Below are 18,494 nucleotides of genomic sequence, written 5' to 3'. Positions count from 1 at the left end.
TAGCGTGACTATCCTACTCTATATGTGACATGACATAGCTGTCCAGTGTTTGCCATAATGTAACTGTCCCACGCTATATATGACATGACATATCTGTCCAGTGTTTGCCATAAAGTGACTGTCCCACGCTATATGTAACATGGCATAGCTGTCCAGCGTTTGCCATAGCGTGACTATCCTACTCTATATGTGACATGACATAGCTGTCCAGTGTTTGCCATAATGTAACTGTCCCACGCTATATATGACATGACATATCTGTCCAGTGTTTGCCATAAAGTGACTGTCCCACGCTATATGTGACATGACATAGCTGTCCAGCGTTTGCCATAGCGTGACTATCCTACTCTATATGTGACATGACATAGCTGTCCAGTGTTTGCCATAATGTAACTGTCCCACGCTATATATGACATGACATATCTGTCCAGTGTTTGCCATAAAGTGACTGTCCCACGCTATATGTAACATGGCATAGCTGTCCAGCGTTTGCCATAGCGTGACTATCCTATCTATATGTGACATGACATAGCTGTCCAGTGTTTGCCATAATGTAACTGTCCCACGCTATATATGACATGACATATCTGTCCAGTGTTTGCCATAAAGTGACTGTCCCACGCTATATGTGACATGACATAGCTGTCCAGCGTTTGCCATAGTGTAACTGTCCCATGCTATATGTGACATGACATAGCTGTCCAGTGTTTGCCATAATGTGACTGTCCCACGCTATATGTGACATGACATAGCTGTCCAGTGTTTGCCATAGCGTGACTATCCTACTCTATATGTGACATGACATAGCTGTCCAGTGTTTGCCATAATGTAACTGTCCCACGCTATATATGACATGACATATCTGTCCAGTGTTTGCCATAAAGTGACTGTCCCACGCTATATGTGACATGACATAGCTGTGCAGTGTTTGCCATAATGTAACTGTCCCACACTTTATCTAGCTGTTCTATGACCGTTGTTGCTGTTGCTGTTGTTTTATTTTTAGCTACTCAGAACGAAATGTCTATGTAGAATAGGCTATAGTGAGCCCGTAATTGAGTTCGGTTATTCACGATAACCTTGTAACTATGATATTAGGGTCAAAATTACATATGGAGGTGGAGTTTCCTCCTTTTCCGCAGTTTCTTTTCAGCTGTTTTAGCGCACTGGTTTTAGTCTTGTTTTAAAAATATTATCTTGGTAGCGGATACAGATGCACAGTGTTCACTAGTGAGTCCCATATTTCATCTGCGTTTCTAACCATTGTAGATGCTGTGGATTTTGCATCTAATGCAGCTTCTCTTGTTGGCTGAATGTTGAGTTTGATGCGCAGGGCTTCAGTTGCTTCACATTCCAATAAGTAGAGTAAGATTGGCGCCTCTGCATCTGTTCCATAGATATGACATTCTTTAACTATTGGGTTTATTACCTCGGGTTTATTGAGCGGGTTGAGATAGTCAACCCTCTTTATCCCAAGGTCGGCTTCCTTAAAGGCCAAGCAAAAGGAAGAGTGACAATTATTAATTATATATATTATTATTATAATAATTATTATAATAATAATTTCTGTATATAATAATTATCACTCTTCCTTCTGCTTGGTCTTGAAGGAATCCGATTCCGGGTGAAACAGGGCTATGACGATCTCTGTCTGGAACCCGTAGGTGCGGGACTGAGATGTCCACCTCCTAGGGCTCGTGCGGCCGAGGCTCTGCTTCAGGAGGCTGGGGTCATTCTTGCCCTTGATGAGGTGGTTCTTCTCCGGTCCCGACCACGGCGTCTCTTGGTTTGGTGTTCCCGTGCATTCTTTCACCATCTTCGAAGTCAACTCCTGAGCTCACAGTTCCTGCGACGGTGCTGGAACCAATCGTATTGGCGTTTGCTTTTCCATTGGAGACTTTCGGCGCCGTGGGGAGAGGGGACCTGCTGCTTGGGTAACAGCTTTTTCTCCGTATCAACCTACCCTGGCTTTGAGCCCTGGAGAGGCCACTCCAGACCGACAACCAGAGAGCAAGCACATAGTCTCCTGAGACTGATGGATGCCTACTACTACCTCCCAACAGCACCTGTAACCAAGTCTGAGTCTGTGTATCGCAACTGCAATATCTCTGGATATCTATTTGCCAGGTTTGAAAGAGGAGTACACAGTGGCTTGTTCGTTCCACGTCGCAGTGGATCTTCCTTTGGCTCTGTGGCGACTTTTAATAGTTGGGAGTATTTTCTTCTTGATTTCCTCCTTAATCTGTTAAAAACTTGGAGGTATTTTAATCAGTACAACAGGTAGTGCATTGGCAGTTTTTGCTAGTGGGTCTGCCTTTTCATTACCATCTATGCCATAGATGGTGGCATTACCATCTATGCCACTCCACAGGGACACCTCCCTGTAGGGTGCCTAGTTCGAAGTCTCTTGTTACACTCCTATGCCCCTAGAAAAATACAGAAGACTTCCTGTTGGATAAGTAATCTTGATCCAACAAGGAAGCCGACCACCAATATTCCTTCTCACAAGCTCACTCAAGATAACATGTCGGTTTGCAGGTAATGAAAATTCCCATAGATACTAATAATCGAGTCTAAGGTGGGAAGAAATTAATAATTCATGCGAAAGCAGGCTAGGTATACATAACAGAGTTACATGATATGAGCTAGATGGTGTTAAGATTGCGAAAGGGATCTGTGAGTTATGAATAGTAAGAATTTAAAACCAAAAATCATTGCATAAATGTTTGTAATAAGGCAAATAGGACACTGGGATTTATTTTCGAAGCGTTAGTAATAAAACACCTGGTGTTCTTCAGCTATATCTTGCTCTTGTTTGGCAACCATTTATATTATGGAGTTCATTTTTGGTCCCCATTCCATAGAATATATATAAATTCACTAGAAAGCATCCAGCGTTGGATGACAAAGTTAATCCAGCAAATTAGAAACCTGTCATAATGACAAAGCTTAATTTGATTTATCTAGAAAGGCGAAGAATTAGGAGTGACAAGATTGAGGTGTACAAGTTAATGAGTGGGCATAACAACCTATCTTTTTGTCTAATGGGCTCTATCCTTTTGAGATGTACTTAATGTTCTCACTACATTTATTTACTTTGAACCTAGACCTTGTAAAACCTAATTAATAAATTACTGAATATTATGCCAAATACATGGCAGTAAAAATAATATACGTATCTACATGTTTTATTAATTATCAAGCGAAGTTTGTCAGTGCCTTAGATTGTTTTATATATTATTTATTCTGCAAAACACATTATACAAGATTATAAAAAGATATTCATTATTTAATTTCATTTTATAATTACTTTTTTTAATTTTTAATTATAAATATAACATTAAAAGAATTTTGAGAATTATTTAGAAAATTATGAAATATTCACAGTAAAGCTTAAGTTTCATCAGCAAGCGAATTTATATATCTATTATTATTTGACGGGAGTAACTTTAATATACTTTGAATCATCTAATTCATTGAGAAATTTACCTGGATGTAAACTGAATATGGACAGGTTTTTTTATACAAATAACATGAAAAATTATTTAATGTCTTATGTATAGTTATGCATTTCCAAGGGAAGGCTATTCCCCGTGGTCATCCATGCAGTGCTTGCCATAATGTGACCGTTCTACACTATGTTATATTGCAGGTATATGTTGATATAAAATTTTGCTTCAATGTACCTTTTCGTCTTACCTGATATGTGAGATTAAGGATGTGGCCGAAACGCTATGCGTATTAGTGGCTTTGCATGAATGTAAAAATACCAATTTTATGTAATCTCACAAACCCATTGTATCTTCTTGTAAATACAAATTATTATTATTATTTTGTGTAGCATGATATTCCACTTCTGTGATTCCCATAACGTGACCGTCCCACGCTATATGTGGCATGTTAGTCCAATCCTGTGCGTGCCATAACGTGACCGTCCCACACTATGTTTGACTTGATATTCTAATCCAGTGCTTGTTTTAACGTGACCGTCCCACACTGTGTAGTATGACATACCCGTGCAGTGCTTGCTTTAGGGTCCCTGTAGTTAACCCATCGTAAGACTAAAGTCCATTCCATCCAGCGGTCGACCCCCATAGACGCATTCATCAATAATAACATGATGTTCATTCAAAATAGGGAGTTTCTCAAACATAAATTAATATTGTTATATATTAGCATATTGTGCATATTTAAGCATTGGTTAGGTTAGGTTAGGTGTTTAAGTTCCGTTGGATATTATTTGTATTTGTAGTACGTGGGTGAAACATTCACAACGTTGTGGTTTGAACAAAAGTCGTCAGGGAAGCATTTATTCCGGAAGTGTTTGGACATCATTAGTTGAGTCTGGAGTAAACCGTTTTTCATTTATAAACAAGGGGGTATGGCGGGTGCATGGAATGGATTTGACCTTTGTTTGTGAGTAGAGGCTGAGGTAGTACAGTAAGGTTCGTTCTCAGCTATCATTGTAAAATTCCGTTTTCGAATCTCAGGCGGAACAACAGGGATTGGGCGCATTTCCTATCACCTAATGCGTCTGTTCAACTGAACTGAGTCAGTAATTCGACCTTGTTGGGGGGGGAGGAACCTAAATATAAGCCTAACGTGCATGAATACACTCTGGTTGCCTGTCCCCTGACACAGTGAGTTATTATTATTATTATAACATGACCATCCCACACTATGAGTGGCATGACATAGCTGTCTATTGTTTGTCATAACCTGAATGTCCTACGCTATTTATGACATGACATATCTGTCCAGTGTTTGCCATAATGTGACTGTCCCACGCTATATGTGACATGACATAACTGTCCAGTGTTTGCCATAATATAACTGTCCCACGCTATATATGACATGACATATCAGTCCAGTGTTTGCCATAATGTGACTGTCCCACGCTATATGTGACATGACATAGCTGTCCGGCATTTGCCATAATGTAACTGTCCCCGCTATATGTGACATGACATAGCTGTCCGGCATTTGCCATAATGTAACTGTCCCCGCTATATGTGACATGACATAGCTGTCCAGTGTTTTCCATAATATAACTGTCCCACGCTATATATGACATGACATATCTGTCCAGTGTTTGCCATAATGTAACTGTCCCACGCTATATATGACATGACATAGCTGTCCAGTGTTTGCCATAATGTGACTCTCCCCGCTATATGTGACATGACATAGCTGTGCAGTGTTTGCCATAATGTAACTGTCCTACACTTTATCTAGCTGTTCTATGGCCGTTGTTTTTGTTGTTGTTGTTGTTTTATATTTAGCTACTCAGAACGAAATGTCCATGTAGCATGGGCTATAGTGAGCCCGTAATTGAGTTCGGTTATTCACGATAACCTTGTAACTATGATATTAGGATCAAAATTGTATATGGAGGTGGAGTTTCCTCCTTTTCCCCAGTTTCTTTTCAGCTCTTTTAGCGCACTGGTTTTAGTCTTCTTTTAAAAATATTATCTTGGTAGCGGATACAGATGCACAGTGTTCACTAGTGAGTCCCATATTTCATCTGCGTTTCTAACCATTGTAGATGCTGTGGATTTTGCATCTAATGCAGATTCTCTTCTTGGCTGAATGTTGAGTTTGATGCGCAGGGCTTCAGTTGCTTCACATTCCAATAAGTAGTGTAATATTGGAGCCTCTGCATCTGTTCCATAGATATGACATTCTTTAACTATTGGGTTTATTACCTCGGGTTTATTGAGCGGGTTGAGATAGTCAACCCCCTTTCACCCAAGGTCGGCTTCCTTAACCACTGCACTGCGCAAAGCGCCTTTAGGCGCTTAGAGAGTTGTGCTTTTTGTTTTTTAATTTGGCTATATTTTAATGTTTTTTAATGTTTTCATTACTATTTGTGTTTTGAAATGGAAATAGTTGACTTTGGAAACATTTTGACATTAAATTTACCTGAACATTTGTAAAAATAACAAAAATATGTCCTTGACAATTGCACCAAGACGTTTTTGCCGAAAATAGGTGAGCAGTCCAAGGGTTAAAGGCCAAGCAAAAGGAAGAGTGATAATTATTAATTATATATATATTATTTTTATAATAATTATTATAATAATAATTTCTGTATATAATAATTATCACTCTTCCTTCTGCTTGGTCTTGAAAGAAGCCGGCCTCGGGTGAAAGAGAGCTGTGACGATCTCTGTCTGGAACCCGTAGGTGCGGGACTGGGATGTCCACCTCCTGGGGCTCGTGCGGCCCAGGCTCTGCTTCAGGAGGCTGGGGTCATTCTTGCCCTTGATGAGGTGGTTCTTCTCCGGCCCCGACCACGTCGTCTCTTGCTTTGGAGTTCCTGTGCCTTCTTTCACCAACTTCGAAGTCAACTCCGGAGCTCACAGTTCCTGCGACGGTGCTGGAACCAATCGTATTGGCGTTTGCTTTTCCATTGGAGACTTTCGGCGCCGTGGGGAGAGGGGACCTGCTGCTTGGGTAACAGCTTTTTCTCCGTATCAACCTACCCTGGCTTTGAGCCCTGGAGAGGCCACTCCAGACCGACAACCAGAGAGCAAGCACATAGTCTCCTGAGACTGATGGATGCCTACTACTACCTCCCAAAAGCACCTGTAACCAAGTCTGAGTCTGTGTATCGCTACTGCAATATCTCTGGATATCTATTTTCCAGGTTTGAAAGAGGAGTACCCAGTGGCTTGTTCGTTCCACGTCGCAGTGGATCTTCCTTTGGCTCTTTGGCGACTTTTGATAGTTGGGAGTATTTTCTTCTTGATTTACTCCTTAATCTGTTAAAAACTTGGAGGTATTTTATTCTGTACAACAGGTAGAGCAGTGGCAGTTTTTGCTAGTGGGTCTGCCTTTTCATTACCATCTATGCCACCCCACATGGACACCTCCCTGTAGGGTGCCTAGTTCGAAGTCTTTTGTTACACTCCTATGCCCCTAGAGAAATACAGAAGACTTCCTGTTAGATAAGTAATCTCTGATCCAACAAGGAAGCCGACCACCAATATTCATTCTCACAAGCTCACTCAAGATAACATGTCGGTTTGCAGGTAATGAAAATTCCCATAGATACTAATAACCGAGTCTAAGGTGGGAAGAAATTAATAATACATGCGAAAACAGGCTAGGTATACATAATAGAGTTACATGATATGAGCTAGATGGTGTTAAGATTGCGAAAGGGATCTGTGAGTTATGAATAGTAAGAATTTAAAACCAAAAATCATTGCATAAATGTTTGTAATAAGGCAAATAGGACACTGGGATTTATTTTCGAAGCGTTAGTAATAAAACACCTGGTGTTCTTCAGCTATATCTTGCTCTTGTTTGGCAACCATTTATATTATGGAGTTCATTTTTGGTCCCCATTCCATAGAATATATATAAATTCACTAGAAAGCGTCCAGCGTTGGATGACAAAGTTAATCCAGCAAATTAGAAACCTGTCATAATGACAAAGCTTAATTTGATTTATCTAGAAAGGCGAAGAATTAGGAGTGACAAGATAGAGGTGTACAAGTTAATGAGTGGGCATAACAACCTATCTTTTTGTCTAATGGGCTCTATCCTTTTGAGATGTACTTAATGTTCTCACTACATTTATTTACTTTGAACCTAGACCTTGTAAAACCTAATTAATAAATTGCTGAATATTATGCCAAATACATGGCAGTAAAAATAATATACGTATCTACATGTTTTATTAATTATCAAGCGAAGTTTGTCAGTGACTTAGATTGTTTTATATATTATTTATTCTGCAAAACACATTATACAAGATTATAAAAAGTTATTCATGATTTAATTTGAATTTATAATTACTTCTTTTAATTTTTAATTATAAATATAACATTAAAAGAGTTTTGATAATTATTTAGAAAATTATGAAATATTCACAGTAAAGCTTAAGTTTCATCAGTAAGCGAATTTATATATCTATTATTATTTGACGGGAGTAACTTTAATATACTTTGAATCATCTAATTCATTGAGAAATTTACCTGGATGTAAACTGAATATGGACAGGTTTTTTTATACAAATAACATGAAAAATTATTTAATGTCTTATGTATAGTTATGCATTTCCAAGGGAAGGCTATTCCCCGTGGTCATCCATGCAGTGCTTGCCATAATGTGACCGTTCTACACTATGTTATATTGCAGGTATATGTTGATATAAAATTTTGCTTCAATGTACCTTTTCGTCTTACCTGATATGTGAGATTAAGGATGTGGCCGAAACACTATGCGTATTAGTGGCTTTGCATGAATGTAAAAATACCAATTTTATGTAATCTCACAACCCATTGTATCTTCTTGTAAATACAAATTATTATTATTATTTTGTGTAGCATGATATTCCACTTCTGTGATTCCCATAACGTGACCGTCCCACGCTATATGTGGCATGTTAGTCCAATCCTGTGCGTGCCATAACGTGACCGTCCCACACTATGTGTGACATGATATTCTAATCCAGTGCTTGTTTTAACGTGACCGTCCCACACTGTAGTATGACATACCCGTGCAGTGCTTGCTTTAGGGTCCCTGTAGTTAACCCATCGTAAGACTAAAGTCCATTCCATCCAGCGGTCGACCCCCATAGACGCATTCATCAATAATAACATGATGTTCATTCAAAATAGGGAGTTTCTCAAACATAAATTAATATTGTTATATATTAGCATATTGTGCATATTTAAGCATTGGTTAGGTTAAGTGTTTAGGTTCCGTTGGATATTATTTGTATTTGTAGTACGTGGGTGAAACATTCACAACGTTGTGGTTTGAACAAAAGTCGTCAGGGAAGCATTTATTCCGGAAGTGTTTGGACATCATTAGTTGAGTCGGGAGTAAACCGTTTTACATTTATAAACAAGGGGTATGGCGGGTGCATGGAATGGATTTGACCTTTGTTTGTGAGGAGGGGCTGAGGTAGTACAGTAAGGTTCGTTCTCAGCTATCATTGTAAAATTCCGTTTTCGAATCACAGGCGGAACAACAGGGATTGGGCGCATTTCCTATCACCTAATGCGTCTGTTCAACTGAACTGAGTCAGTAATTCGACCTTGTTGGGGGGGGGGAGGAACCTAAATATAAGCCTAACGTGCATGAATACACTCTGGTTGCCTGTCCCCTGACACAGTGAGTTATTATTATTATTATAACATGACCATCCCACACTATGAGTGGCATGACATAGCTGTCTAGTGTTTGCCATAACGTGACTGTCCTACGCTATATGTGACATGACATATCTGTCCAGTGTTTGCCATAATGTAACTGTCCCCGCTATATGTGACATGACATATCTGTCCAGTGTTTGCCATAATGTAACTGTCCCCGCTATATGTGACATGACATAGCTGTCCAGTGTTTTCCATAGCGTGACTATCCTACTCTATATGTGACATGACATAACTGTCCAGTGTTTGCCATAATATAACTGTCCCACGCTATATATGACATGACATATCCGTCCAGTGTTTGCCATAATGTGACTGTCCCACGCTATATGTGACATGACATAGCTGTGCAGTGTTTGCCATAATGTAACTGTCCCACACTTTATCTAGCTGTTCTATGATCGTTGTTGCTGTTGCTGTTGTTTTATATTTAGCTACTCAGAACGAAATGTCTATGTAGAATAGGCTATAGTGAGCCCGTAATTGAGTTCGGTTATTCACGATAACCTTGTAACTATGATATTAGGATCAAAATTACATATGGAGGTGGAGTTTCCTCCTTATCCCCAGTTTCTTTTCAGCTTCTGTTTTAGCGCACTGGTTTTAGTCTTGTTTTAAAAATATTATCTTGGTAGCGGATACAGATGCACAGTGTTCACTAGTGAGTCCCATATTTCATCTGCGTTTCTAACCATTGTAGATGTTGTGGATTTTGCATCTAATGCAGCTTCTCTTGTTGGCTGAATGTTGAGTTTGATGCGCAGGGCTTCAGTTGCTTCACATTCCAATAAGTAGTGTAAGATTGGCGCCTCTGCATCTGTTCCATAGATATGTCATTCTTTAACTATTGGGTTTATTACCTCGGGTTTATTGAGCGGGTTGAGATAGTCAACCCTCTTTATCCCAAGGTCGGCTTCCTTAAAGGCCAAGCAAAAGGAAGAGTGATAATTATTAATTATATATATATTATTATTATAATCATTATTATAATAATAATTTCTGTATATAATAATTATCACTCTTCCTTCTGCTTGGTCTTGAAAGAAGCCGGCCTCGGGTGAAAGAGAGCTGTGACGATCACTGTCTGGAACCCGTAGGTGCGGGACTGGGATGTCCACTTCCTGGGGCTCGTGCGGCCCAGGCTCTGCTTCAGGAGGCTGGGGTCATTCTTGCCCTTGATGAGGTGGTTCTTCTCCGGCCCCGACCACGTCGTCTCTTGGTTTGGAGTTCCTGTGCCTTCTTTCACCAACTTCGAAGTCAACTCCGGAGCTCACAGTTCCTGCGACGGTGCTGGAACCAATCGTATTGGCGTTTGCTTTTCCATTGGAGACTTTCGGCACCGTGGGGAGAGGGGACCTGCTGCTTGGGTAACAGCTTTTTCTCCGTATCAACCTACCCTGGCTTTGAGCCCTGGAGAGGCCACTCCAGACCGACAACCAGAGAGCAAGCACATAGTCTCCTGAGACTGATGGATGCCTACTAATACCTCCCAACAGCACCTGTAACCAAGTCTGAGTCTGTGTATCGCTACTGCAATATCTCTGGATATCTATTTTCCAGGTTTGAAAGAGGAGTACCCAGTGGCTTGTTCGTTCCACGTCGCAGTGGATCTTTCTTTGGCTCTTTGGCGACTTTTGATAGTTGGGAGTATTTTCTTCTTAATTTACTCCTTAATCTGTTAAAAACTTGGAGGTATTTTAATCTGTACAAGAGGTAGAGCAGTGGCAGTTTTTGCTAGTGGGTCTGCCTTTTCATTACCATCTATGCCACCCCACATGGACACCTCCCTGTAGGGTGCCTAGTTCGAAGTCTTTTGTTACACTCCTATGCCCCTAGAGAAATACAGAAGACTTCCTGTTAGATAAGTAATCTCTGATCCAACAAGGAAGCCGACCACCAATATTCATTCTCACAAGCTCACTCAAGATAACATGTCAGTTTGCAGGTAATGAAAATTCCCATAGATACTAATAACCGAGTCTAAGGTGGGAAGAAATTAATAATGCATGCGAAAACAGGCTAGGTATACATAATAGAGTTACATGATACGAGGTAGATGGGGTTAAGATTGCGAAAGGGATCTGTGAGTCATGAATAGTAAGAATTTAAAACCAAAAATCATTACATAAATGTTTGTAATAAGGCAAATAGGACACTGGGATTTATTTTCGAAGCGTTAGTAATAAAACACCTGGTGTTGTTCTTCAGCTATATCTTGCTCTTGTTTGGCAACCATTTATATTATGGAGTTCATTTTTGGTCCCCATCCCATAGAATATATATAAATTCACTAGAAAGCATCCAGCGTTGGATGACAAAGTTAATCCAGCAAATTAGAAACCTGTCATAATGACAAAGCCTAATTTGATTTATCTAGAAAGGCGAAGAATTAGGAGTGACATGATAGAGGTGCACAAGTGGATGAGTGGGCATAACAACCTATCTTTTTGTCTAATGGACTCTATTCTTTTGAGATGTACTTAATGTTCTCACTACATTTATTTACTTTGAACCTAGACCTTGTAAAACCTAATTAATAATTTACTGAATATTATGCCAAATACATGGCAGTAAAAATAATATACGTATCTACATGTTTTATTAATTATCAAACGAAGTTTGTCAGTGACTTAGATTGTTTTATATATTATTTATTCTGCAAAACACATTATACAAGATTATAAAAAGTTATTCATTATTTAATTTCACTTTATAATTACTTTTTTTAATTTTTAATTATAAATATAACATTAAAAGAATTTTGATAATTATTTAGAAAATTATGAAATATTCACAGTAAAGCTTAAGTTTCATCAGTAAGCGAATTTATATATCTATTATTATTTGACGGGAGTAACTTTAATATACTTTGAATCATCTAATTCATTGAGAAATTTACCTGGATGTAAACTGAATATGGACAGGTTTTTTTATACAAATAACATGAAAAATTATTTATTGTCTTATGTATTGTTATGCATTTCCAAGGGAAGGCTATTCCCCGTGGTCACCCGTGCAGTGCTTGCCATAATGTGACCGTTCTACACTATGTTATATTGCAGGTATATGTTGATATAAAATTTTGCTTCAATGTACCTTTTCGTCTTACCTGATATGTGAGATTAAGGATGTGGCCGAAACGCTATGCGTATTAGTGGCTTTGCATGAATGTAAAAATACCAATTTTATGTAATCTCACAAACCCATTGTATCTTCTTGTAAATACAAATTATTATTATTATTTTGTGTAGCATGATATTCCACTTCTGTGATTCCCATAACGTGACCGTCCCACGCTATATGTGGCATGTTAGTCCAATCCTGTGCGTGCAATAACGTGACCGTCCCACACTATGTGTGACATGATATTCTAATCCAGTGCTTGCTTTAACGTGACCGTCCCACACTGTAGTATGACATACCCGTGCAGTGCTTGCTTTAGGGTCCCGGTAGTTACCCCGTCCTAAGACTAAAGTCCATTCCATCCAGTGGTCGACCCCCAAAGACGCATTCATCAGTAATAACATGATGTTCATTCAAAATAGGGAGTTTCTCAAACATAAATTAATAGTTATATATTAGCATATTGTGCATATTTAAGCATTGGTTAGGTTAGGTGTTTAGGTTCCGTTGGATATTATTTGTATATGTAGTACGTGGGTGAAACATTCACAACGTTGTGGTTTGAACAAAAGTCGTCAGGGAAGCAATTGTTCCGGAAGTGTTTGGACATCATTAGTTGAGTCGTGAGTAAACCGTTTTTCATTTATAAACATGGGGGTATGGCGGGTGCATGGAATGGACTTTGACCTTTGTTTGTGAAGAGGGGCTGTAGTAGTACAGTAAGGTTCGTTCTCGGCTATCATTGTAAAATTCCGGATTCGAATCTCAGGCGGAACAGCAGTGGTTGGGCGCATCTCCTATCACCTAATGAGTCTGTTCACCAAGCATCCAGGCCTGCATACTGGACGGAGTCAGTAATTCGACCTTGTTGGGGGGAACCTCCATATTAGCTTAACGTGCATGAGTACACTCTGGTTGCCTGTCCTCTGACACAGTGAGTTATTATTATTATAACATGACCATCCCACACTATGAGTGGCATGACATAGCTGTCCAGTATTATAGGAATGGTGTTGATTTTGGTCCTTCTTTATGGACAAACCAACCCAAAAACTCGGTAGAGTGCTTTACTTTACTTTATACTTTATACTGGTATACTTTACCAGATCACCTCGGGCGCTTCGGGCACTGGGAGAGGGGCTCAACGTCACACATTTAGGGGATGCGGCTTGAATACTTAGCCTCGTTGTCACGTGCACACACCCACTCGAGCCGCTGTGACTCCCACTCTCTCCTTATGCGATATGATCTCTTCAATCTATGGACATACCATAGGAGCCGGTTCTATGGACATACCATAGGAGCCGGTCCGGGAGCGGTCGGAGCCGGCCGGGCGAGCGGACAGCACGCAGGAGTTGTGATCCTGTGGTCCTGGGTTCGATCCCAGGCACCGGCGAGAAACAATGGGCAGAGTTTCTTTCACCCTATGCCCCTGTTACCTAGCAGTATAATAGGTACCTCGGTGTTAGTCAGCTGTCACGGGCTGCTTCCTGGGGGTGGAGGCCTGGTCGAGGACCGGGCCGCGGGGACACTAAAAAAAAAAAAAACCGAAATCATCTCAAGAAAAAGATCCCCTTTGACATTTTATTATTCCGTTCTACCCTGTCAACAGCTGTGGTTCTTGGTTCTTTCTCTCTCTCTCTTACCTACTTTCTGGTAAGCCTCACTAGGACAAGGGCAAACACCAGCAAATTATATAATATATATATATATATATATATATATATATATATATATATATATATATATATATATATATATATATATATATATATATATATATATATATATATATCCAACACTATACTACTGTAGTCAGGTCGCACTCCAATACCGTTAGGACTCTATCTTCTGCTCATCAAGTGGTATCCTAACTCCTGACTCACCACCTAATACTACCAATCTCATCAAGTAGGTCAAGTCTTATAACACAAGGTTGCACTATCAGCCTCACCAAATGGTTACATCATGCAGTACAATATGATATGGCACTTCCAACTCTAGAACATAAATATTTGCAGGCAATTCAGCCTATAGCTATAATAACATAAATATCAGCATAAATATTCCTTGATATACAACAATGTTCAAACACCCTATCAGTCCTAGAACACATATGTATGTCTCTGCAGGTAATCCAACCTACGGTTGTAACTCTATACTTCAGTATAAGTATTCCTTGAATACTTATACTGAAGTATTCAAGGTATATACTGAAGTATTCTTGTATGTACTTATACATACAAGCAATACTGAAGTATTGCTTGTATGAATTGCTTTATCGTTGCTCGACGAGGACTGAATTTTAAGGAGGCGGTCTATTGTTTGTTGTTGACGAGAGACTGTGGTTTGGAGGGCCTCAACTGCTTCAGATTGCTGGAGCTCTAGGTTGTATAGTTTCCTCAGCCATGGGTTACCTCGCAGGGGTTTGAAGTTTGTAAAGGGAAGCATAGACTGAGTGAATTCCATAGCCTGAGCTGTCAGTTGTTTCCTTAACGGCGGCGGCATGGAGGAGCCAGACGCTGTGTTTATCAACATTGGGGACGAACCCGGTATTGCTATTGTCTCAGTCTGGTCTCTTGATATCAAGGAAGATGAGCCAGAGGCACCGCTATCTTGTTTGTAGCCATGTTTGGTCATGTTTACAGTGGTAGACTCGTGGTAATTGGTGGTTGAGTTGGGTTAAGCGTATGGTGTACGTCTGACAGCGAGGTCGTAGAGAGGAATGCACAATAGAAATTTGTAATTTGCGGTTGATTACTGTTGAAGGTCACTGTGATCTAAGGCATATTAGGTTTCCATGCATTTATCCCTTGATGAGCAGCAGCTAGGCCATGTAGTGTTGGGTGAAGAGGAAATTAACCCGAATTTTGTTCAACAGTGCCAGTGCCTCTGTCAGCGTTTACACGAGAGATTATTACATGCAGAATCATTACATGATTAATTATTTATTTTATATATATATATACAAGAAGGTACATAGGATTTGTGGGAGTACATAACATTCTGTATGCATTCTTGTAAAGCCACTAGTACGCACAGCGTTTCTGGCAGGTCCTTAATGTAAAAGATAATATTATGTAGGTAAATTCAAGCAAAAATGCTTTAGAATGTTAACAGGTACATTGCAAGACAAATTTGAGAGAAATTAGTAGGTATATTAAAGCACATTGATAGATTTCTACTCCCTAGAAATACTACCCCCTACTCAAATCTCTGAATATGTTAGACATTAAGTCACTGCACATTCTCTCATGTGTATTATACATATATAAAACGCTAAACTATAATGTCAATCCTGATCTCAAAAGCTTCACAGAAGGTTGTAACAGAACCCATGAGCACCACACCAGAAACAAATACAGTTTTGATATTCCTAGAGTACGACTTAATCAAACTAGAAATGCTCTACAAATCAAGGGGCCCAGAATGTGGAATGACCTTCCCAACCATGTTAAAGACTGTACCTCTCTCAACCAGTTTAAGTTAAAAACAAAGCTATACCTAATAAATTCCCTGTAACCTACCTTACCCTTCTATTGTCAACCAATGTCTGTTTTTTTTAAAGAGCGCTGTTTGTCGACATTATTGTATTTGTGCTGCTTTTTCATCTATGTTTTCATTTCTTGTTTTCATTCTACTCATTATGCTCAATTAGTATTAAGCTTGTCATTTAAGTTTATCATGCCCGAAACGCTTTGCGTAATAGTGGCTTTAGGCATTGTATGTACTAGCTCTACCTATAAGTCAACCAATCTTTGTAAAAATTTATTGTATGTATGTACCTTACCTAAATAAACATTTTATTTTATTTATTTTATTTATTATTTTATTTGAATGATAGCATTGATAAATTGATAGATAATTTGACTATGATTAGTATTCACAATAAAGCATATTGATAGCATATATAAGATGATAGCAACGATAACAATGGTAAAGTTGTATGGCTTAGTTACAAATATATTGGAGGATTGGGTAGCACTAGATACAGTGCGAGTTTAAAGCACAAGGTATTAAACTATGAAGATGAAATGAGGTACTCTTTATTTTTGTTTTTGAATAAGGCAAAAGTTGGAAACTTTTCAATTCATTAGGGAGTGAGTCCCATAGACGAGGTCCCATTATTTGCATAGAGAGTTTACACGAATTAAGTTTAACTCTGGGGATAGCAAAGAGATATTAATTTCTGGTGTGGTGAGTATGGGTCCTATTCCATCTGTCCAGGGAGAGTTTCAGAGCATGATTTGCATTTAAGGACAGGGTTGTGGAGTGAATTTATGTTTAGCATATTTAGGAATTTAAACACGGGGCTGAGTGTTGTCTGAAAGTAGCGTTTGTTTTTGTTCTGATATCAGATTTTTGCTGGGTGATGATGGATTTGAGTTGGTTTGCAGTGGTTGAACCCCATGCACAGATACCATAAGTAAGATAGGGATAGATTTGTGCATAGTATAGTGAGAAGGGAGCAGAGTTAGGTACAAAATAACTTATTTTTGAGAGTATACCAACTGTTTTAGAGACTTTCTTAGTTGTGTGTTGTATGTGGGTGCAGAAGTTGAGTCTCTTATCTCGGTATAGGCCAAGAAACTTTCCATCATTTTTATTGCTGATGTTAACATTGTCTTCCTGAAGCTGATTTGTTTTTGTTGCTTAGCTCCCACATAAGATGTAGCAGGTCTTTTCTATGTTTAGTGAGTTTGCTGGTTGACATCCATAAGTGAACTTTTTTAATTCATTATTCACAACATTATTTATTTTATGTGGGGTTGGGGTCTGAGTAGATTATGGTAGTATCATCAGCAAACAATATAGGTTTAAGAATGTTAGAGATGTTTCTCCAACACTCATCTACATCTCCATCTCATCTACATCTCCATCTTCTCATCTACATTAATGACCTTCCAAATGCCTCTCAACACTTCATACCAATCTTATTTGCTGATGACACAACCTTCATTTTCTCCAGTCCTGACCCGCTTGCTCAAAATGTCACGGTGAATATTGAGCTAAATAATGTCCATCTTTGGCTAACTGTTAACAAACTCACCCTTAACATTGACAAAACTTTCTATATTTTGTTTGGTAATAAATCCTCAAACCACATTAATCTATGCATAAACAATATCTAAATTAGCATCAAAGTAGATGGCAAATTTCGTGGTGTTCTCATCGATAACAAGCTGAATTTCCAGGGCACATTCGACATATATATAAAAAAAGTTTCTGAAGGTGTTGGCATTCTTTCTAAGATCAGATATTATTTACCTCGCCCTGCCCTGGTGACGCTCTATTACTCTCTCATCTATCCCAATCTCACTTATGGCATTTGTGCTTGGGGTTCTACTACCCAAAATCATTTACGTTCTTTAATTATTCAACACATATCTGCTATTTGAACAATATCTAACCCAGACAGCGTTCGGTACTTTTACTCAAATCTTTGATTATGTTAGATATTAAATCACTGCACATCATCTCATGTGTACTCTATATATTTAAAATTTTGAACTGTAATGTCAATCCTGACCTTAAAAGCTTCTTAGAAGGTTGTAACAGATCCCATGGGCTCTACACCAGAAACAAGTACCTATTTGATATTCCAAGAGTACGACTTAACCAAACTAGAAATGCTCTACAGCTCAAGGGACCCAGAATGGGGAATGACCCTCCCAATCACGTCAACGGCTGTACCTCTCTCAACCAGTTTAAGATAAAAACTAAGTACTACCTAATAAACTCCATGTAACCTGCTTTACCCCCTAAATGGCAACCCATGTCTTGCTATTTTAAACAATGCCGTTTGTTGACCAATTTTTAAAATTGCTGATTTTTGCTATGTTCCCCCTTCTTTTTTTATTCTTTTTTTCAACACAATTTATACGTTATTCTCAATTGCTATTAAGTTTTAGTCTAAGTGATTTTTCCCCCACATCTTGCCCGAAACGCTATGCATATTAGTGGCTTTAAGAATTGTATGTACTAGCTCTATCTGTAAATCCAACTTTAGGTTTATAACTCATCTTCTATGTATGTACTTTTACCTGAATAAAAATTTTGAATTTGAATTTGAAATTTACAGACCATTATCCTACCTTCCTCATAGCAAACATGGACATGACACCACCAGATAACAAGAAACTTACCTTCATAGTTTCCGACCTAGTGCTTGAAACTCACACTGAATCTAGTGCTACTAAA

The sequence above is a fragment of the Procambarus clarkii genome, chromosome 59 (genome assembly GCF_040958095.1).
Source record: "Procambarus clarkii isolate CNS0578487 chromosome 59, FALCON_Pclarkii_2.0, whole genome shotgun sequence".
NCBI classification, from domain to species: domain Eukaryota; kingdom Metazoa; phylum Arthropoda; class Malacostraca; order Decapoda; family Cambaridae; genus Procambarus; species Procambarus clarkii.
This window is presented reverse-complemented; position numbering follows the sequence as displayed.